Here is a 20,304-nt window from a genome sequence, read left to right as displayed (position 1 = left end):
TTTGCATAACCATATACTGCATGCAGCTTGAACAAAGGTGCGGATATAGCAGTTCTGTCGTGACTCGGTGGCGCTTGGATGCGCGCTCCCACCCCCTTATTTACTAACAACCGCGTCGTGCATCCTCTGTACGCCATGGCTACGCCTTGGCAGATGACTGATCCGACATTAACGTGCTCTAAAACAGAGAACAAGAGGTCATGCGGCACCCTGTCGAAGGCTTTCTCTAGATCGAGCTGGAGCATTGCGATGCTTTCATGCAAAGCGTCGCAACACTCGAGCACGGACCGGGCTGTGTGTATGTTGGTATATATGGTGCGACCTTTGATACCACAGGTCTGATGTGGTCCCACTAATTCTTGCATCACGGCTTGGAGTCTTTTAGCCAGAATTTTCATGAAGATCTTGTAGTCTACATTAGTCAGGGATATGGGTCGGTAAGCGGTAACCTGTCGCAGTCTAGCTTCATCTTCGCTTTTTGGTATTAAAATTGTATGGGATGTTAAAAATGGAGGAGGAAGCATATCCTTGTCATAAGCCTCATTAAACAGTGTAGCCAAAACCGGTGCTAAATCATCTTTGAATGCCTTATAAAGCGGTGCTACTAGCCCGTCTGGTCCTGGGGACTTTCCCGGGTTGAGGTCTTCTATGGCTTTCCGCACTTCTTCTGTTGAAATGGGCAGTTCTAGCCGCTCTTTCGTATCATCACTAAGCCGCGGCATTAAAGAGAGGAAACGGGTCTTGAAGTCTTCAGTTCTTACTTTGGTGTAACCAAAGAGCCCGCTGTAGTATTCATAAAAGGCCCTTTCTATATTTCCTTTGTCTACGAAGATTACACCGTTCCACTCTATTTTTGGTATGTCATTCTTGCGGGCGTGCCTTTTTTCCAAGCCGAAAGCACGTTTTGTGGGCATTTCGCCCGCTAACAGCCGCTGTGCCCTCGCCCTCACGATCGCTCCTCGATATCGCTCCGTATCTATTGCCTCTAGTTTCTGCTTGACGGTGCGCATTTCTTCGGTGCAAGTGCCTGGCTGCTTTCCTTCTTGCATTATCAAAAACTTTAGGTCATCTCTCAGCGTGTTTTCCTGCGTCAGGGTTGCCCCCTGTCACCATTGCTTTTTTGTCTGTATATTGAACCTTTTTGTTTGAGCGTTATTGAAAGCAACAGCGTTCATGGTTTTCGTTTGCATGCGGCGGAGGTCCGCATTCTCGCGTATGCTGATGACATTGCCGTATTCTGTGCTGACTACGAAAGCGTTCGGGTTGTGGTTCAAATTGTGAAAGACTTTTGTTCTGTGAGCGGGAGTGCTGTGAACTGGGCTAAGTGTTTGGGGTTCTGGCACGGCGACTGGCCCTTAACCCCAACGAATTTCGCAAACATGACTTGGACAGCAACCCCAGTAAAATATTTAGGAGTGCCGCTGGAGAATTATCGCGACAGTGAGCCATATTGGAAATGCCAAGTTGCTGAAATGCGTGAGAAGGCCGACAGGCTCAAAGGCTTCAGCTGGTCTATTTTCGCGCGTGCCACAATTTGTAACCTTTTTTTTGTAACCAAGCTGTGGTATGTCTTGCAAGCAATTCATTGTTCTCGCGTCAATGTGCAGAAGCTGCACCGTGTATTTGCGGTTTTTGTGTGGGGAAGCACTTGGGAGCGGACACGTCGCACCAATCTGTTTCACCGCGTCCGCTCTGGAGGACTAGGTTTGGCCCATCTATATCTGCGCCAGTTGGTTAACCGATTTATGTTTTTTCGTGACACGAATGACCCCTTTTTGCGAACTGTGTGTCAGGTTAGGTTGGGCAGGGTTTTGCCAAATTTGGTTGTTAGTTCGGAGAGTATGCAAGGGAGCATTTTTGGCTTCCTTAAAGAGGTGTACATGGCATGTCGCGTCTTGCAAGTGCGATTTTCGTTTGAATATTTGTCAGCGGTGTCGCGAAAGAAACTTTATAAGGACCTGTGTGAGGTCTTTCTTCCGGTACCGTTGTACAGGTCGTTGTACTGTGCAGGTCCATGGCAGTCAGTTCTAAAACGTGTGAAAAGAATGACTGTACCAGGCGGAGTTAAAAGTTTCTTCTTTAAGCTCCATACGAACACTCTTGAAGTCAAGACGTATTTGGAAGCGAAGGGTTTCTTTGTGCCTTGGGGAAATCATTGTTTCATATGCCGGAAGCCGGAAACTATCGAACATGTTTTCTTAGATTGTTGGGAAGCCCTTTTCTTTTGGGACATTCTCCAACGCACGATTAAAAAAGACTTACCGGTTGATGCTTTCGGAATTAGATTTCTACCCGTCGAGAGTGAAGACGGGGTTCCTTTTGACATGATTATGATATTGGGCCTGTACAGTATTTGGCGATCCAGGATGGCGGTCAGCCACGCAGACATTGATGCCAGGCCGATAAGACAGTATTTTTGTGAATCTGTTAGCAGAGCTATTGAAGGATACAAGATACAAGACCCAGTGCCTGAGTGGCTTCCAAGAATGGAAGCTTTGCTACACATGCGTGAATTTTAATCTCATCACGTAACCCCAAGTGAGGGTGACGTATTTTTAGCATACGTGTTGTGTTCTTCGCGCGGACTGATTTTGTAAACTGACGTGTTGAAGTCGGCAATAAAGAAAAAAAAAAAAAAAAAAGACTCGGTGGCGCAATGGTAGCGCGTCTGACTCCAGATCAGAAGGTTGCGTGTTCAAATCACGTCCGGGTCAGTAACTTTTTTCTTTCCGCTGACGCATTATATTGTCATCTGGTTTGCCACTCGGCTACATTATTGCGATAGGCATTGCGCGTCATCTGCACTCCACTGAGAGTGCACTCCAATCGTTCTTTTTGCATAACCATATACTCCATGCAGCTTGAACAAAGGTGCGGATATAGCAGTTCTGTCGTGACTCGGTGGCGCAACGGTAGCGCGTCTGACTCCAGATCAGAAAATTGCGTGTTCAAATCACGTCCGGGTCAATAACTTTTTTCCTTCCGCTGACGCATTATATTATCATCTGGTTTGCCACTCGGCTACATTAGTGCAATAGGCATTGAGCGTCATCTGCACTCCACTGAGAGTGCACTCCAATCGTTCTTTTTGCATAACCATATACTCCATGCAGCTTGAACAAAGGTGCGGATATAGCAGTTCTGTCGTGACTCGGTGGCGCAACGGTAGCGCGTCTGACTCCAGATCAGAAGGTTGCGTGTTCAAATCACGTCCGGGTCAATAACTTTTTTCCTTCCGCTGACGCATTATATTATCATCTGGTTTGCCACTCGGCTACATTAGTGCAATAGGCATTGAGCGTCATCTGCACTCCACTGAGAGTGCACTCCAATCGTTCTTTTTGCATAACCATATACTGCATGCAGCTTGAACAAAGGTGCGGATATAGCAGTTCTGTCGTGACTCGGTGGCGCAACGGTAGCGCGTCTGACTCCAGATCAGAAGGTTGCGTGTTCAAATCACGTCCGGGTCAATAACTCTTTTCTTTCCGCTGACGCATTATATTGTCATCTGGTTTGCCACTCGGCTACATTATTGCGATAGGCATTGCGCGTCATCTGCACTCCACTGAGAGTGCACTCCAATCGTTCTTTTTGCATAACCATATACTCCATGCAGCTTGAACAAAGGCGCCGACATGGCACTTTTGTCGGGACTCGGTGGCGCAACGGTAGCGCGTCTGACTCGAGAGGATGTGGCGAAGTGTATGCAAAGCGCGTGGGATGCGATGTACACACACTTTCAGCGTGCAAGCCACGCTCACCTGGACCGTATTTGTAACGTTGGACGTGATTGCAAAATGCAGCAGTTGTCAGGTAGAGCCGGTGTCTTTCTAGGACCGCTGTTTAGTAGAGTATGGGACGGGATCACAAAAACGTGGCATTGCGTTTAGCTGGGACCTGGGGAAAATAAATAACAAGCTCACTAAAGACAATGGTTTCAATCATGCAGCAATGGAGGAAATCGGCAAAATAGGGCCGAGTAGAAAACTGAACATATGGCGACAGTGGGAACTTTGTAAGGAACAACTTAAAATAAAAGCAATAGAGCGATTTTGTTCCATTGCCTACGAGGAGAAGCTAAATGAGCGCGCTCTAAGGGCTGTGCTTGCAAAACTGCTTGAAAAAGAATGCGAAGCGCCTGGCGAATGGATTACTTACATTAGGAAAAAAAAATGGAACTGATCGAAGAGCGTTATCATGGGGCGCTGGTGCGGGCAAGAGCGGCACATGTAACTGCAGGGGAGGCGCCTTCGAAAAGAGCGCTTGGAATTGGTAAAGCCCATGTTCGGCGAAATCACACTGACAGCATAAAATGAGGAGGTGTCTTGTCGGATGACAACGAACATATTAAGCGTGCATTTTTCCAGTACTCTCAGGTGTTGTTCGCATTACATGATGTGCATACGAACACGTTTAAGTATAGGTTTCATGGGCCATTTCCGCGACTCAACGATGAGCAGAAAGACAGGTTAGAGCTGCCAATAACCGAATCACGGGTAGAAATGGTGATAAACAATTTAAACCCTGGAGAATCGCCAGGGCCAGTCGGGTTCAGCGCGGCGTTTTACAAAGCGTCTAAGTGCTGAGTCGCGCCAGTGTTCACGGTTGTGTTTAATGAAGCTTACGAAGTATATGAATTGCCTCCATATTATGCTAACTCGCCCTCCCCCCCCCCCATGCTGACCTAATTGCCAAAACTGACGAAACAGGGAAGTTTAGACAAGACACAGCGTACCCCCCAATTGCACTCAACAATGTGGGTTATAAAATTTATATTAAGGTGTCAGCGCGAAGAATACAGTCGGTAATCCAGAAAATGTTTAGTCCCCGTCAAACGTGTGAGATAAGGGGACAATCAATTATGTCTAATATTCATACAGCGAGATGTGTGCTGGAGTGCTGTGATGTTACAGATAGCCACGTGGCCATCTTGCAACTTGACTTTTAGAAAGCGTTCGACTGTGTCGCGCATGAAATTTTGCTTTGCATACTTGACCATGTTAATGTTTGTTTTGTGATTCGGTATGTGACCCAGGCTTATCGGAACTACACAGCGAGATTGATCATTCACCAGAGCACGGGAGAACCGATTAGCGTGCAGCGTTTGGCACACAAGGGCTGCGCCCCCTCAGCCCTCTCTTATTTTGCATTTACATCTAGACGATGTGCTTAAACATCATGAAAAAAAGACAATTCCTGGCTATCGGTTGCAGCGGCGCAAATTAAGCTGCTGGCATACGCGGATAATGTGACGTTTCTTTCTTTCTTAAATCATTCAGGAAGGTATAACTTAGCCTGTTGAATATGTTGCAGATTTCTGGAAAGTCTCGGGCAGCAGAGTGAACTTTCCCAAGCCACTTGAGCTCTGGCACGGAGCACGACAACCGACGCCTGGCCATTTTGCAAATGTATCCTGGGCGACGACCCCAACGAAGTACTTCGGTGCACCTCTAGAATGCTATCGTGATCACGAGACATATTGGAGAGCGCCGATGCATCATATGCGTGAAAAGGTGGAACTGTGAAAATAAAAGACTTATCGATTTTTCTTAGAGCCACCGCGTGCAACCTGTTCTTTATTAGTAGGCTGTGGTATGTGATCCCATTGTTACATTGTCAAAGACAACGCACAGAAGTTACATAAAATTTTCGCCAATTTTGCGTAGGCGGCGCAGTGAGACAGGTGCAGCCGGACTAATTTATTTAGAAGAGTGGACGATCATGGATTGGGCCTGGGACATCTTTCTTGGCGGCGGGTTGTTAACGCATTTTTGTTCCTTTGTGATGTCAACGATCCTTTTTACGCACCATGTGCCAAATAAGCCTAGTGCGTAATGCTGAACTGTTGTTACAACCGAAAACATCTCCGCAGACATTTTTGGTTACAATGGAGATGTCGCACATGTGATATTTCTCAGCAGGAGTTTTCAAATAAATATTTATCTACAGTGAAAAACAAATAAAAAGAAATTGTATGGGGAGGTGTGTCACGTTCTGCCGGAGCTCGTGTACAGAGCCTTGTACAGTGGAGGCCCTGGAAGGCACTTGTCAAAGAGGGTAAAGGAAATGCATGTTGCGTCAGGGGCGAAAACTTTTCATTTCTTTAATTACAAACGAACGTTACCAGTCAAAAAGTTTTACAGGGAAAGGGCTAATTAGTTTAATGGGGATTTCACTGCCCTATGCTCAAACAACCACAAACGATAGATCATGTTTTTCTTCATTGTTTGTATGGGTTGCATCTTTGGTACGTATTGCAAACGATGACAAAGACACAATTTCCACTTGACCTCAGTAGAATACGGTATCTACCCAATAATAACTGTGATACAGTTCCATTTTATTTATTAATGTTAATGTGCTTCAAGTATTTGGCCCTCTGGAATGGCAGAATATTACTATGATTCCGATTCACGGCCTGCTCGAATTTGTTTTCGTGGAACTGTGTATCAATTCCTTCACAGCTCTTTTACCGTTTTTTCCATTTTTCCGAGAAAATTATTCTGAGCTTATTCGTGTATTTCACGCCATAATCGGCGTCCACGCGTGGGTTGGGAGTGATGTCTGCGATGAACTGGCGCTATAGAGAGAAACTTTCGATCTGGCCGAAACAATATTTACATGGGCTAAAGACTTACCGTTTTTCCATTTTTCCGATAAAATTATTCTGAGCTCATTCGTGTATTTCGCGCTTTAATCGGCTTCAGCACATGCATGGGGAGTGATTCCTGCGATGAACTAGCCATTCAGAGAGAAATTTTTCGATCTGCCCGAAACAATATTTCCATGGGTTATAGGCTTACCGTATTTTCATTTTTCCGAGAAAATTATTCTGAGCTCATTCGTGTATCTAACGCCTTAATCGGCGTCAGCACATGCGTGGGGAGTGATTCCTGCGATGAACTAACGCTTTAGAGAGAAATTTTTCGATCTGGCCGAAACAATATTTCCATGGGCTATAGGCTTACCGTATTTTCATTTTTCCGAGAAAATTATTCTGAGCTCATTCGTGTATTTAACGCGTTAATCGGCGTCAGCACATGCGTGGGGAGTGATTCCTGCAATGAACTAGCGCTTTAGAGAGAAATTTTTCGATCTGGCCGAAACAATATTTCCATGGGCTATAGGCTTACCGTATTTTCATTTTTCCGAGAAAATTATTCTGAGCTCATTCGTGTATTTAACGCGTTAATCGGCGTCAGCACATGCGTGGGGAGTGATTCCTGCAATGAACTAGCGCTTTAGAGAGAAATTTTTCGATCTGGCCGAAACAATATTTCCATGGGCTATAGGCTTACCGTTTTTTCATTTTTCCGACAAAATTATTCTGAGCTCATTCGTGTATTTAACGCCTTAATCGGCGTCAGCACATGCGTGGGGAGTGATTCCTGCGATGAACTAGCGCTTTAGAGAGAAATTTTTCGATCTGGCCGAAACAATATTTCCATGGGCTATAGGCTTACCGTATTTTCATTTTTCCGAGAAAATTATTCTGAGCTCATTCGTGTATTTAACGCGTTAATCGGCGTCAGCACATGCGTGGGGAGTGATTCCTGCAATGAACTAGCGCTTTAGAGAGAAATTTTTCGATCTGGCCGAAACAATATTTCCATGGGCTATAGGCTTACCGTATTTTCATTTTTCCGAGAAAATTATTCTGAGCTCATTCGTGTATTTAACGCGTTAATCGGCGTCAGCACATGCGTGGGGAGTGATTCCTGCAATGAACTAGCGCTTTAGAGAGAAATTTTTCGATCTGCCCGAAACAATATTTCCATGGGCTATAGGCTTACCGTTTTTTCATTTTTCCGAGAAAATTATTCTGAGCTCATTCGTGTATTTAACGCCTTAATCGGCGTCAGCACATGCGTGGGGAGTGATTCCTGCGATGAACTAGCGCTTTAGAGAGAAATTTTTCGATCCGGCCGAAACAATATTTCCATGGGCTATAGGCTTACCGTATTTTCATTTTTCCGAGAAAATTATTCTGAGCTCATTCGTGTATTTAACGCGTTAATCGGCGTCAGCACATGCGTGGGGAGTGATTCCTGCAATGAACTAGCGCTTTAGAGAGAAATTTTTCGATCTGCCCGAAACAATATTTCCATGGGCTATAGGCTTACCGTTTTTTCATTTTTCCGAGAAAATTATTCTGAGCTCATTCGTGTATTTAACGCGTTAATCGGCGTCAGCACATGCGTGGGGAGTGATTCCTGCGATGAACTAGCGCTTTAGAGGGGAATTTTTCGATCTGGCCGAAACAATATTTCCATGGGCTATAGGCTTACCGTTTTTTCATTTTTCCGAGAAAATTATTCTGAGCTCATTCGTGTATTTAACGCGTTAATCGGCGTCAGCACATGCGTGGGGAGTGATTCCTGCGATGAACTAGCCATTTAGAGAGAAATTTTTCGATCTGGCCAAAACAATATTCCCATGGCCTATGGGCTTACCGTTTTTTCATTTTTCCGAGAAAATTATTCTGAGCTCATTCGTGTATTTAACGCGTTAATCGGCGTCAGCACATGCGTGGGGAGTGATTCCTGCGATGAACTAGCGCTTTAGAGAGAAATTTTTCGATCTGGCCGAAACAATATTTCCATGGCCTATAGGCTTACCGTTTTCTCATTTTTCCGAGAAAATTATTCTGAGCTCATTCGTGTATTTAACGCCTTAATCGGCGTCAGCACATGCGTGGGGAGTGATTCCTGCGATGAACTAGCGCTTTAGAGAGAAATTTTTCGATCAGGCCGAAACAATATTTCCATGGGCTATAGGCTTACCGTTTTTTCATTTTTCCGAGAAAATTATTCTGAGCTCATTCGTGTATTTAACGCGTTAATCGGCGTCAGCACATGCGTGGGGAGTGATTCCTGCAATGAACTAGCGCTTTAGAGAGAAATTTTTCGATCTGGCCGAAACAATATTTCCATGGCCTATAGGCTTACCGTTTTCTCATTTTTCCGAGAAAATTATTCTGAGCTCATTCGTGTATTTAACGCCTTAATCGGCGTCAGCACATGCGTGGGGAGTGATTCCTGCGATGAACTAGCGCTTTAGAGAGAAATTTTTCGATCAGGCCGAAACAATATTTCCATGGGCTATAGGCTTACCGTATTTTCATTTTTCCGAGAAAATTATTCTGAGCTCATTCGTGTATTTAACGCGTTAATCGGCGTCAGCACATGCGTGGGGAGTGATTCCTGCAATGAACTAGCGCTTTAGAGAGAAATTTTTCGATCTGCCCGAAACAATATTTCCATGGGCTATAGGCTTACCGTTTTTTCATTTTTCCGAGAAAATTATTCTGAGCTCATTCGTGTATTTAACGCCTTAATCGGCGTCAACACATGCGTGGGGAGTGATTCCTGCGATGAACTAGCGCTTTAGAGAGAAATTTTTCGATCCGGCCGAAACAATATTTCCATGGGCTATAGGCTTACCGTATTTTCATTTTTCCGAGAAAATTATTCTGAGCTCATTCGTGTATTTAACGCGTTAATCGGCGTCAGCACATGCGTGGGGAGTGATTCCTGCAATGAACTAGCGCTTTAGAGAGAAATTTTTCGATCTGGCCAAAACAATATTCCCATGGCCTATAGGCTTACCGTTTTTTCATTTTTCCGAGAAAATTATTCTGAGCTCATTCGTGTATTTAACGCCTTAATCGGCGTCAGCACATGCGTGGGGAGTGATTCCTGCGATGAACTAGCGCTTTAGAGAGAAATTTTTCGATCTGGCCAAAACAATATTTCCATGGGCTATAGGCTTACCGTATTTTCATTTTTCCGAGAAAATTATTCTGAGCTCATTCGTGTATTTAACGCGTTAATCGGCGTCAGCACATGCGTGGGGAGTGATTCCTGCGATAAACTATCGCTTTAGAGAGAAATTTTTCGATCTGGCCAAAACAATATTCCCATGGCCTATAGGCTTACCGTTTTTTCATTTTTCCGAGAAAATTATTCTGAGCTCATTCGTGTATTTAACGCGTTAATCGGCGTCAGCACATGCGTGGGGAGTGATTCCTGCGATGAACTAGCGCTTTAGAGGGGAATTTTTCGATCTGGCCGAAACAATATTTCCATGGGCTAAAGACTTACCGTTTTTCCATTTTTCCGATAAAATTATTCTGAGCTCATTCGTGTATTTCACGCTTTAATCGGCTTCAGCACATGCATGGGGAGTGATTCCTGCGATGAACTAGCCATTCAGAGAGAAATTTTTCGATCTGCCCGAAACAATATTTCCATGGGCTATAGGCTTACCGTTTTTTCATTTTTCCGAGAAAATTATTCTGAGCTCATTCGTGTATTTAACGCCTTAATGGGCGTCAGCACATGCGTGGGGAGTGATTCCTGCGATGAACTAGCGCTTTAGAGAGAAATTTTTCGATCTGGCCGAAACAATATTTCCATGGGCTATAGGCTTACCGTTTTTTCATTTTTCCGAGAAAATTATTCTGAGCTCATTCGTGTATTTAACGCGTTAATCGGCGTCAGCACATGCGTGGGGAGTGATTCCTGCGATGAACTAGCGCTTTAGAGAGAAATTTTTCGATCTGGCCAAAACAATATTCCCATGGCCTATAGGCTTACCGTTTTTTCATTTTTCCTAGAAAATTATTCTGAGCTCAGTCGTGTATTTAACGCGTTAATCGGCGTCAGCACATGCGTGGGGAGTGATTCCTGCGATGAACTAGCGCTTCAGAGAGGAATTTTTCGATCTGGCCGAAACAATATTTCCATGGGCTATAGGCTTACCGTTTTTTCATTTTTCCGAGAAAATTATTCTGAGCTCATTCGTGTATTTAACGCGTTAATCGGCGTCAGCACATGCGTGGGGAGTGATTCCTGCGATGAACTAGCGCTTTAGAGAGAAATTTTTCGATCTGGCCAAAACAATATTCCCATGGGCTATAGGCTTACCGTTTTTTCATTTTTCCTAGAAAATTATTCTGAGCTCAGTCGTGTATTTAACGCGTTAATCGGCGTCAGCACATGCGTGGGGAGTGATTCCTGCGATGAACTAGCGCTTTAGAGAGGAATTTTTCGATCTGGCCGAAACAATATTTCCATGGGCTATAGGCTTACCGTTTTTTCATTTTTCCGAGAAAATTATTCTGAGCTCATTCGTGTATTTAACGCGTTAATCGGCGTCAGCACATGCGTGGGGAGTGATTCCTGCGATGAACTAGCGCTTTAGAGAGAAATTTTTCGATCTGGCCAAAACAATATTCCCATGGGCTATAGGCTTACCGTTTTTTCATTTTTCCTAGAAAATTATTCTGAGCTCAGTCGTGTATTTAACGCGTTAATCGGCGTCAGCACATGCGTGGGGAGTGATTCCTGCGATGAACTAGCGCTTTAGAGAGGAATTTTTCGATCTGGCCGAAACAATATTTCCATGGGCTATAGGCTTACCGTTTTTTCATTTTTCCGAGAAAATTATTCTGAGCTCATTCGTGTATTTAACGCGTTAATCGGCGTCAGCACATGCGTGGGGAGTGATTCCTGCGATGAACTAGCGCTTTAGAGAGAAATTTTTCGATCTGGCCAAAACAATATTCCCATGGGCTATAGGCTTACCGTTTTTTCATTTTTCCGAGAAAATTATTCTGAGCTCATTCGTGTATTTAACGCCTTAATGGGCGTCAGCACATGCGTGGGGAGTGATTCCTGCGATGAACTAGCGCTTTAGAGAGAAATTTTTCGATCTGGCCGAAACAATATTTCCATGGGCTATAGGCTTACCGTTTTTTCATTTTTCCGAGAAAATTATTCTGAGCTCATTCGTGTATTTAACGCGTTAATCGGCGTCAGCACATGCGTGGGGAGTGATTCCTGCGATGAACTAGCGCTTTAGAGAGAAATTTTTCGATCTGGCCAAAACAATATTCCCATGGCCTATAGGCTTACCGTTTTTTCATTTTTCCTAGAAAATTATTCTGAGCTCAGTCGTGTATTTAACGCGTTAATCGGCGTCAGCACATGCGTGGGGATTGATTCCTGCGATGAACTAGCGCTTTAGAGAGGAATTTTTCGATCTGGCCGAAACAATATTTCCATGGGCTATAGGCTTACCGTTTTTTCATTTTTCCGAGAAAATTATTCTGAGCTCATTCGTGTATTTAACGCGTTAATCGGCGTCAGCACATGCGTGGGGAGTGATTCCTGCGATGAACTAGCGCTTTAGAGAGAAATTTTTCGATCTGGCCAAAACAATATTCCCATGGCCTATAGGCTTACCGTTTTTTCATTTTTCCGAGAAAATTATTCTGAGCTCATTCGTGTATTTAACGCGTTAATCGGCGTCAGCACATGCGTGGGGAGTGATTCCTGCGATGAACTAGCGCTTTAGAGAGAAATTTTTCGATCTGGCCGAAACAATATTTCCATGGCCTATAGGCTTACCGTTTTTTCATCTTTCCGATAAAATTATTCTGAGCTCATTCGTGTATTTAACGCGTTAATCGGCGTCAGCACATGCGTGGGGAGTGATTCCTGCGATGAACTATCGCTTTAGAGAGAAATTTTTCGATCTGGCCAAAACAATATTCCCATGGCCTATAGGCTTACCGTTTTTTCATTTTTCCGAGAAAATTATTCTGAGCTCAGTCGTGTATTTAACGCGTTAATCGGCGTCAGCACATGCGTGGGGAGTGATTCCTGCGATGAACTAGCGCTTTAGAGAGGAATTTTTCGATCTGGCCGAAACAATATTCCCATGGCCTATAGGCTTACCGTTTTTTTATTTTTCCGATAAAATTATTCTGAGCTCATTCGTGTATTTAACGCGTTAATCGGCGTCAGCAAATGCGTGGGGAGTGATTCCTGCGATGAACTAGCGCTTTAGAGAGGAATTTTTCGATCTGGCCGAAACAATATTTCCATGGCCTATAGGCTTACCGTTTTTTCATCTTTCCGATAAAATTATTCTGAGCTCATTCGTGTATTTAACGCGTTAATCGGCGTCAGCACATGCGTGGGGAGTGATTCCTGCGATGAACTAGCGCTTTAGAGAGAAATTTTTCGATCTGGCCGAAACAATATTTCCATGGCCTATAGGCTTACCGTTTTTTCATCTTTCCGATAAAATTATTCTGAGCTCATTCGTGTATTTAACGCGTTAATCGGCGTCAGCACATGCGTGGGGAGTGATTCCTGCGATGAACTAGCGCTTTAGAGAGGAATTTTTCGATCTGGCCGAAACAATATTCCCATGGCCTATAGGCTTACCGTTTTTTCATTTTTCCGATAAAATTATTCTGAGCTCATTCGTGTATTTAACGCGTTAATCGGCGTCAGCAAATGCGTGGGGAGTGATTCCTGCGATGAACTAGCGCTTTAGAGAGGAATTTTTCGATCTGGCCGAAACAATATTTCCATGACCTATAGGCTTACCGTTTTGTCATTTTTCCGAGAAAATTATTCTGAGCTCATTCGTGTATTTAACGCGTTAATCGGCGTCAGACCATGCGTGGGGAGTGATTCCTGCGATGAACTAGCGCTTTAGAGAGGAATTTTTCGATCAGGCCGAAACAATATTTCCATGGCCTATAGGCTTACCGTTTTTTCATTTTTCCGATAAAATTATTCTGAGCTCATTCGTGTATTTAACGCGTTAATCGGCGTCAGCACATGCGTGGGGAGTGATTCCTGCGATGAACTAGCGCTTTAGAGAGAAATTTTTCGATCTGGCCGAAACAATATTTCCATGGCCTATAGGCTTACCGTTTTTTCATCTTTCCGATAAAATTATTCTGAGCTCATTCGTGTATTTAACGCGTTAATCGGCGTCAGCACATGCGTGGGGAGTGATTCCTGCGATGAACTAGCGCTTTAGAGAGGAATTTTTCGATCTAGCCGAAACAATATTTCCATGGGCTATATAGGCTTACCGTTTTTTCATTTTTCCGATAAAATTATTCTGAGCTCATTCGTGTATTTAACGCGTTAATCGGCGTCAGCACATGCGTGGGGAGTGATTCCTGCGATGAACTAGCGCTTTAGAGAGGAATTTTTCGATCAGGCCGAAACAATATTTCCATGGGCTATAGGCTTACCGTTTTTCCATTTTTCCGATAAAATTATTCGGAGCTTATTCGTGTATTTAACGCGTTAATCGGCGTCAGCACATGCGTGGGGAGTGATTCCTGCGATGAACTAGCGCTTTAGAGAGAAATTTTTCGATCTGGCCAAAACAATATTCCCATGGCCTATAGGCTTACCGTTTTTTCATTTTTCCGAGAAAATTATTCTGAGCTCATTCGTGTATTTAACGCGTTAATCGGCGTCAGCACATGCGTGGGGAGTGATTCCTGCGATGAACTAGCGCTTTAGAGAGAAATTTTTCGATCTGGCCGAAACAATATTTCCATGGCCTATAGGCTTACCGTTTTTTCATCTTTCCGATAAAATTATTCTGAGCTCATTCGTGTATTTAACGCGTTAATCGGCGTCAGCACATGCGTGGGGAGTGATTCCTGCGATGAACTATCGCTTTAGAGAGAAATTTTTCGATCTGGCCAAAACAATATTCCCATGGCCTATAGGCTTACCGTTTTTTCATTTTTCCGAGAAAATTATTCTGAGCTCAGTCGTGTATTTAACGCGTTAATCGGCGTCAGCACATGCGTGGGGAGTGATTCCTGCGATGAACTAGCGCTTTAGAGAGGAATTTTTCGATCTGGCCGAAACAATATTCCCATGGCCTATAGGCTTACCGTTTTTTTATTTTTCCGATAAAATTATTCTGAGCTCATTCGTGTATTTAACGCGTTAATCGGCGTCAGCAAATGCGTGGGGAGTGATTCCTGCGATGAACTAGCGCTTTAGAGAGGAATTTTTCGATCTGGCCGAAACAATATTTCCATGGCCTATAGGCTTACCGTTTTTTCATCTTTCCGATAAAATTATTCTGAGCTCATTCGTGTATTTAACGCGTTAATCGGCGTCAGCACATGCGTGGGGAGTGATTCCTGCGATGAACTAGCGCTTTAGAGAGAAATTTTTCGATCTGGCCGAAACAATATTTCCATGGCCTATAGGCTTACCGTTTTTTCATCTTTCCGATAAAATTATTCTGAGCTCATTCGTGTATTTAACGCGTTAATCGGCGTCAGCACATGCGTGGGGAGTGATTCCTGCGATGAACTAGCGCTTTAGAGAGGAATTTTTCGATCTGGCCGAAACAATATTCCCATGGCCTATAGGCTTACCGTTTTTTCATTTTTCCGATAAAATTATTCTGAGCTCATTCGTGTATTTAACGCGTTAATCGGCGTCAGCAAATGCGTGGGGAGTGATTCCTGCGATGAACTAGCGCTTTAGAGAGGAATTTTTCGATCTGGCCGAAACAATATTTCCATGACCTATAGGCTTACCGTTTTGTCATTTTTCCGAGAAAATTATTCTGAGCTCATTCGTGTATTTAACGCGTTAATCGGCGTCAGACCATGCGTGGGGAGTGATTCCTGCGATGAACTAGCGCTTTAGAGAGGAATTTTTCGATCAGGCCGAAACAATATTTCCATGGCCTATAGGCTTACCGTTTTTTCATTTTTCCGATAAAATTATTCTGAGCTCATTCGTGTATTTAACGCGTTAATCGGCGTCAGCACATGCGTGGGGAGTGATTCCTGCGATGAACTAGCGCTTTAGAGAGAAATTTTTCGATCTGGCCGAAACAATATTTCCATGGCCTATAGGCTTACCGTTTTTTCATCTTTCCGATAAAATTATTCTGAGCTCATTCGTGTATTTAACGCGTTAATCGGCGTCAGCACATGCGTGGGGAGTGATTCCTGCGATGAACTAGCGCTTTAGAGAGGAATTTTTCGATCTAGCCGAAACAATATTTCCATGGGCTATATAGGCTTACCGTTTTTTCATTTTTCCGATAAAATTATTCTGAGCTCATTCGTGTATTTAACGCGTTAATCGGCGTCAGCACATGCGTGGGGAGTGATTCCTGCGATGAACTAGCGCTTTAGAGAGGAATTTTTCGATCAGGCCGAAACAATATTTCCATGGGCTATAGGCTTACCGTTTTTCCATTTTTCCGATAAAATTATTCGGAGCTTATTCGTGTATTTCACTCGTTATTCGGCTTCACCACATGCGTGGGGAGCGATTCCTGCGATGAACTAGCCATTTAGAGAGAAATTTTTCGATCTGGCCGAAACAATATTTCCATGGCCTATAGGCTTACCGTTTTTTCATTTTTCCGAGAAAATTATTCTGAGCTCATTCGTGTATTTAACGCGTTAATCGGCGTCAGCAAATGCGTGGGGAGTGACACCTTCGATGAACTAGCGCTATAGAGAGAAATTTTTCGATCTGGCCGAAACAATATTTCCATGGCCTATAGGCTTACCGTTTTTCCATTTTTCCGATAAAATTATTCCGAGCTCATTCCTGTATTTAACGCCTTAATCGGCGTCAGCAAATGCGTGGGGAGTGATTCCTGCTATGAACTAGCGCTTTAGAGAGAAATTTTTCGATCTGGCCAAAACAATATTTCCTGGGCTATAGGCTTACCGTTTTTTCATTTTTCCGATAAAATTATTCTGAGCTTATTCGTGTATTTCACGCGTTAATCGGCGTCAGCAGATGCGTGGGGAGTGACACCTTCGATGAACAAGCGCTTTAGAGAGAAATTTTTCGATCTGGCCGAAACAATATTTCCATGGCCTATAGGCTTACCGTTTTTCCATTTTTCCGATAAAATTATTCCGAGCTCATTCGTGTATTTAACGCGTTAATCGGCGTCAGCACATGCGTGGGGAGTGATTCCTTCGGTGAACTAGCGCTTTAGAGAGAAATTTTTCGATTTGGCCGAAACAATATTTCCATGGGCTATAGGCTTACCGTTTTTTCATCTTTCCGATAAAATTATTCTGAGCTCATTCGTGTATTTAACGCGTTAATCGGCGTCAGCACATGCGTGGGGAGTGATTCCTGCGATGAACTAGCGCTTTAGAGAGAAATTTTTCGATCTGGCCGAAACAATATTTCCATGGGCTATAGGCTTACCGTTTTTCATTTTTCCGAGAAAATTATTCTGAGCTCATTCGTGTATTTAACGCGTTAATCGGCGTCAGCACATGCGTGGGGATTGATTCCTGCGATGAACTAGCGCTTTAGAGAGAAATTTTTCGATCTGGCCGAAACAATATTTCCATGGCCTATAGGCTTACCGTTTTTTCATCTTTCCGATAAAATTATTCTGAGCTCATTCGTGTATTTAACGCGTTAATCGGCGTCAGCACATGCGTGGGGAGTGATTCCTTCGGTGAACTAGCGCTTTAGAGAGAAATTTTTCGATTTGGCCGAAACAATATTTCCATGGGCTATAGGCTTACCGTTTTTTCATTTTTCCGATAAAATTATTCCGAGCTCATTCGTGTATTTAACGCGTTAATCGGCGTCAGCAAATGCGTGGGGAGTGATTCCTGCGATGAACTAGCGCTTTAGAGAGGAATTTTTCGATCTGGCCGAAACAATATTTCCATGACCTATAGGCTTACCGTTTTGTCATTTTTCCGAGAAAATTATTCTGAGCTCATTCGTGTATTTAACGCGTTAATCGGCGTCAGACCATGCGTGGGGAGTGATTCCTGCGATGAACTAGCGCTTTAGAGAGGAATTTTTCGATCAGGCCGAAACAATATTTCCATGGCCTATAGGCTTACCGTTTTTTCATTTTTCCGATAAAATTATTCTGAGCTCATTCGTGTATTTAACGCGTTAATCGGCGTCAGCACATGCGTGGGGAGTGATTCCTGCGATGAACTAGCGCTTTAGAGAGAAATTTTTCGATCTGGCCGAAACAATATTTCCATGGCCTATAGGCTTACCGTTTTTTCATCTTTCCGATAAAATTATTCTGAGCTCATTCGTGTATTTAACGCGTTAATCGGCGTCAGCACATGCGTGGGGAGTGATTCCTGCGATGAACTAGCGCTTTAGAGAGGAATTTTTCGATCTAGCCGAAACAATATTTCCATGGGCTATATAGGCTTACCGTTTTTTCATTTTTCCGATAAAATTATTCTGAGCTCATTCGTGTATTTAACGCGTTAATCGGCGTCAGCACATGCGTGGGGAGTGATTCCTGCGATGAACTAGCGCTTTAGAGAGGAATTTTTCGATCAGGCCGAAACAATATTTCCATGGGCTATAGGCTTACCGTTTTTCCATTTTTCCGATAAAATTATTCGGAGCTTATTCGTGTATTTCACTCGTTATTCGGCTTCACCACATGCGTGGGGAGCGATTCCTGCGATGAACTAGCCATTTAGAGAGAAATTTTTCGATCTGGCCGAAACAATATTTCCATGGCCTATAGGCTTACCGTTTTTTCATTTTTCCGAGAAAATTATTCTGAGCTCATTCGTGTATTTAACGCGTTAATCGGCGTCAGCAAATGCGTGGGGAGTGACACCTTCGATGAACTAGCGCTATAGAGAGAAATTTTTCGATCTGGCCGAAACAATATTTCCATGGCCTATAGGCTTACCGTTTTTCCATTTTTCCGATAAAATTATTCCGAGCTCATTCCTGTATTTAACGCCTTAATCGGCGTCAGCAAATGCGTGGGGAGTGATTCCTGCTATGAACTAGCGCTTTAGAGAGAAATTTTTCGATCTGGCCAAAACAATATTTCCTGGGCTATAGGCTTACCGTTTTTTCATTTTTCCGATAAAATTATTCTGAGCTTATTCGTGTATTTCACGCGTTAATCGGCGTCAGCAGATGCGTGGGGAGTGACACCTTCGATGAACAAGCGCTTTAGAGAGAAATTTTTCGATCTGGCCGAAACAATATTTCCATGGCCTATAGGCTTACCGTTTTTCCATTTTTCCGATAAAATTATTCCGAGCTCATTCGTGTATTTAACGCGTTAATCGGCGTCAGCACATGCGTGGGGAGTGATTCCTTCGGTGAACTAGCGCTTTAGAGAGAAATTTTTCGATTTGGCCGAAACAATATTTCCATGGGCTATAGGCTTACCGTTTTTTCATCTTTCCGATAAAATTATTCTGAGCTCATTCGTGTATTTAACGCGTTAATCGGCGTCAGCACATGCGTGGGGAGTGATTCCTGCGATGAACTAGCGCTTTAGAGAGAAATTTTTCGATCTGGCCGAAACAATATTTCCATGGGCTATAGGCTTACCGTTTTTCATTTTTCCGAGAAAATTATTCTGAGCTCATTCGTGTATTTAACGCGTTAATCGGCGTCAGCACATGCGTGGGGATTGATTCCTGCGATGAACTAGCGCTTTAGAGAGAAATTTTTCGATCTGGCCGAAACAATATTTCCATGGCCTATAGGCTTACCGTTTTTTCATCTTTCCGATAAAATTATTCTGAGCTCATTCGTGTATTTAACGCGTTAATCGGCGTCAGCACATGCGTGGGGAGTGATTCCTTCGGTGAACTAGCGCTTTAGAGAGAAATTTTTCGATTTGGCCGAAACAATATTTCCATGGGCTATAGGCTTACCGTTTTTTCATTTTTCCGATAAAATTATTCCGAGCTCATTCGTGTATTTAACGCGTTAATCGGCGTCAGCACATGCGTGGGGAGTGATTCCTTCGGTGAACTAGCGCTTTAGAGAGAAATTTTTCGATTTGGCCGAAACAATATTTCCATGGGCTATAGGCTTACCGTTTTTTCATTTTTCCGATAAAATTATTCTGAGCTCAGTCGTGTATTTAACGCGTTAATCGGCGTCAGCACATGCGTGGGGAGTGATTCCTGCGATGAACTAGCGCTTTAGAGAGAAATTTTTCGATCAGGCCGAAACAATATTTCCATGGGCTATAGGCTTACCGTTTTTTCATTTTTCCGATAAAATTATTCTGAGCTCAGTCGTGTATTTAACGCGTTAATCGGCGTCAGCACATGCGTGGGGAGTGATTCCTGCGATGAACTAGCGGTTTAGAGAGAAATTTTTCGATCAGGCCGAAACAATATTTCCATGGGCTATAGGCTTACCGTTTTTTCATTTTTCCGATAAAATTATTCTGAGCTCAGTCGTGTATTTAACGCGTTAATCGGCGTCAGCACATGCGTGGGGAGTGATTCCTGCGATGAACTAGCGCTTTAGAGAGAAATTTTTCAATCAGGCCGAAACAATATTTCCATGGGCTATAGGCTTACCGTTTTTCATTTTTCCGATAAAATTATTCTGAGCTCAGTCGTGTATTTAACGCGTTAATCGGCGTCAGCACATGCGTGGGGAGTGATTCCTGCGATGAACTAGCGGTTTAGAGAGAAATTTTTCGATCAGG

General features: G+C 43.5%; 4 non-coding genes across 4 annotated transcripts; all 4 read left to right on the top strand.

Annotated features, from left to right (window-relative positions):
* Positions 1 to 2,642: 2,642 nt before the first annotated feature.
* Positions 2,643 to 2,714, top strand: TRNAW-CCA (transfer RNA tryptophan (anticodon CCA)). Its single transcript has one exon. It is a non-coding gene; the product is annotated as a tRNA-Trp (tRNA).
* Positions 2,715 to 2,895: 181 nt separating this feature from the next.
* TRNAW-CCA (transfer RNA tryptophan (anticodon CCA)) lies at positions 2,896 to 2,967 on the top strand. The gene has a single exon. It is a non-coding gene; the product is annotated as a tRNA-Trp (tRNA).
* Positions 2,968 to 3,148: 181 nt separating this feature from the next.
* TRNAW-CCA (transfer RNA tryptophan (anticodon CCA)) lies at positions 3,149 to 3,220 on the top strand. The gene has a single exon. It is a non-coding gene; the product is annotated as a tRNA-Trp (tRNA).
* A 181-nt stretch (positions 3,221 to 3,401) lies between these two features.
* Positions 3,402 to 3,473, top strand: TRNAW-CCA (transfer RNA tryptophan (anticodon CCA)). Its single transcript has one exon. It is a non-coding gene; the product is annotated as a tRNA-Trp (tRNA).
* The last annotated feature ends 16,831 nt before the right edge of the window (positions 3,474 to 20,304 follow it).

The sequence above is a fragment of the Dermacentor andersoni genome, chromosome 6, assembly GCF_023375885.2.
Source record: "Dermacentor andersoni chromosome 6, qqDerAnde1_hic_scaffold, whole genome shotgun sequence".
Taxonomy (NCBI): Eukaryota; Metazoa; Arthropoda; class Arachnida; order Ixodida; family Ixodidae; genus Dermacentor; species Dermacentor andersoni.
Note: the sequence above shows the minus strand (reverse complement) of the source record. Positions and strands in the feature narration are given on the sequence as shown.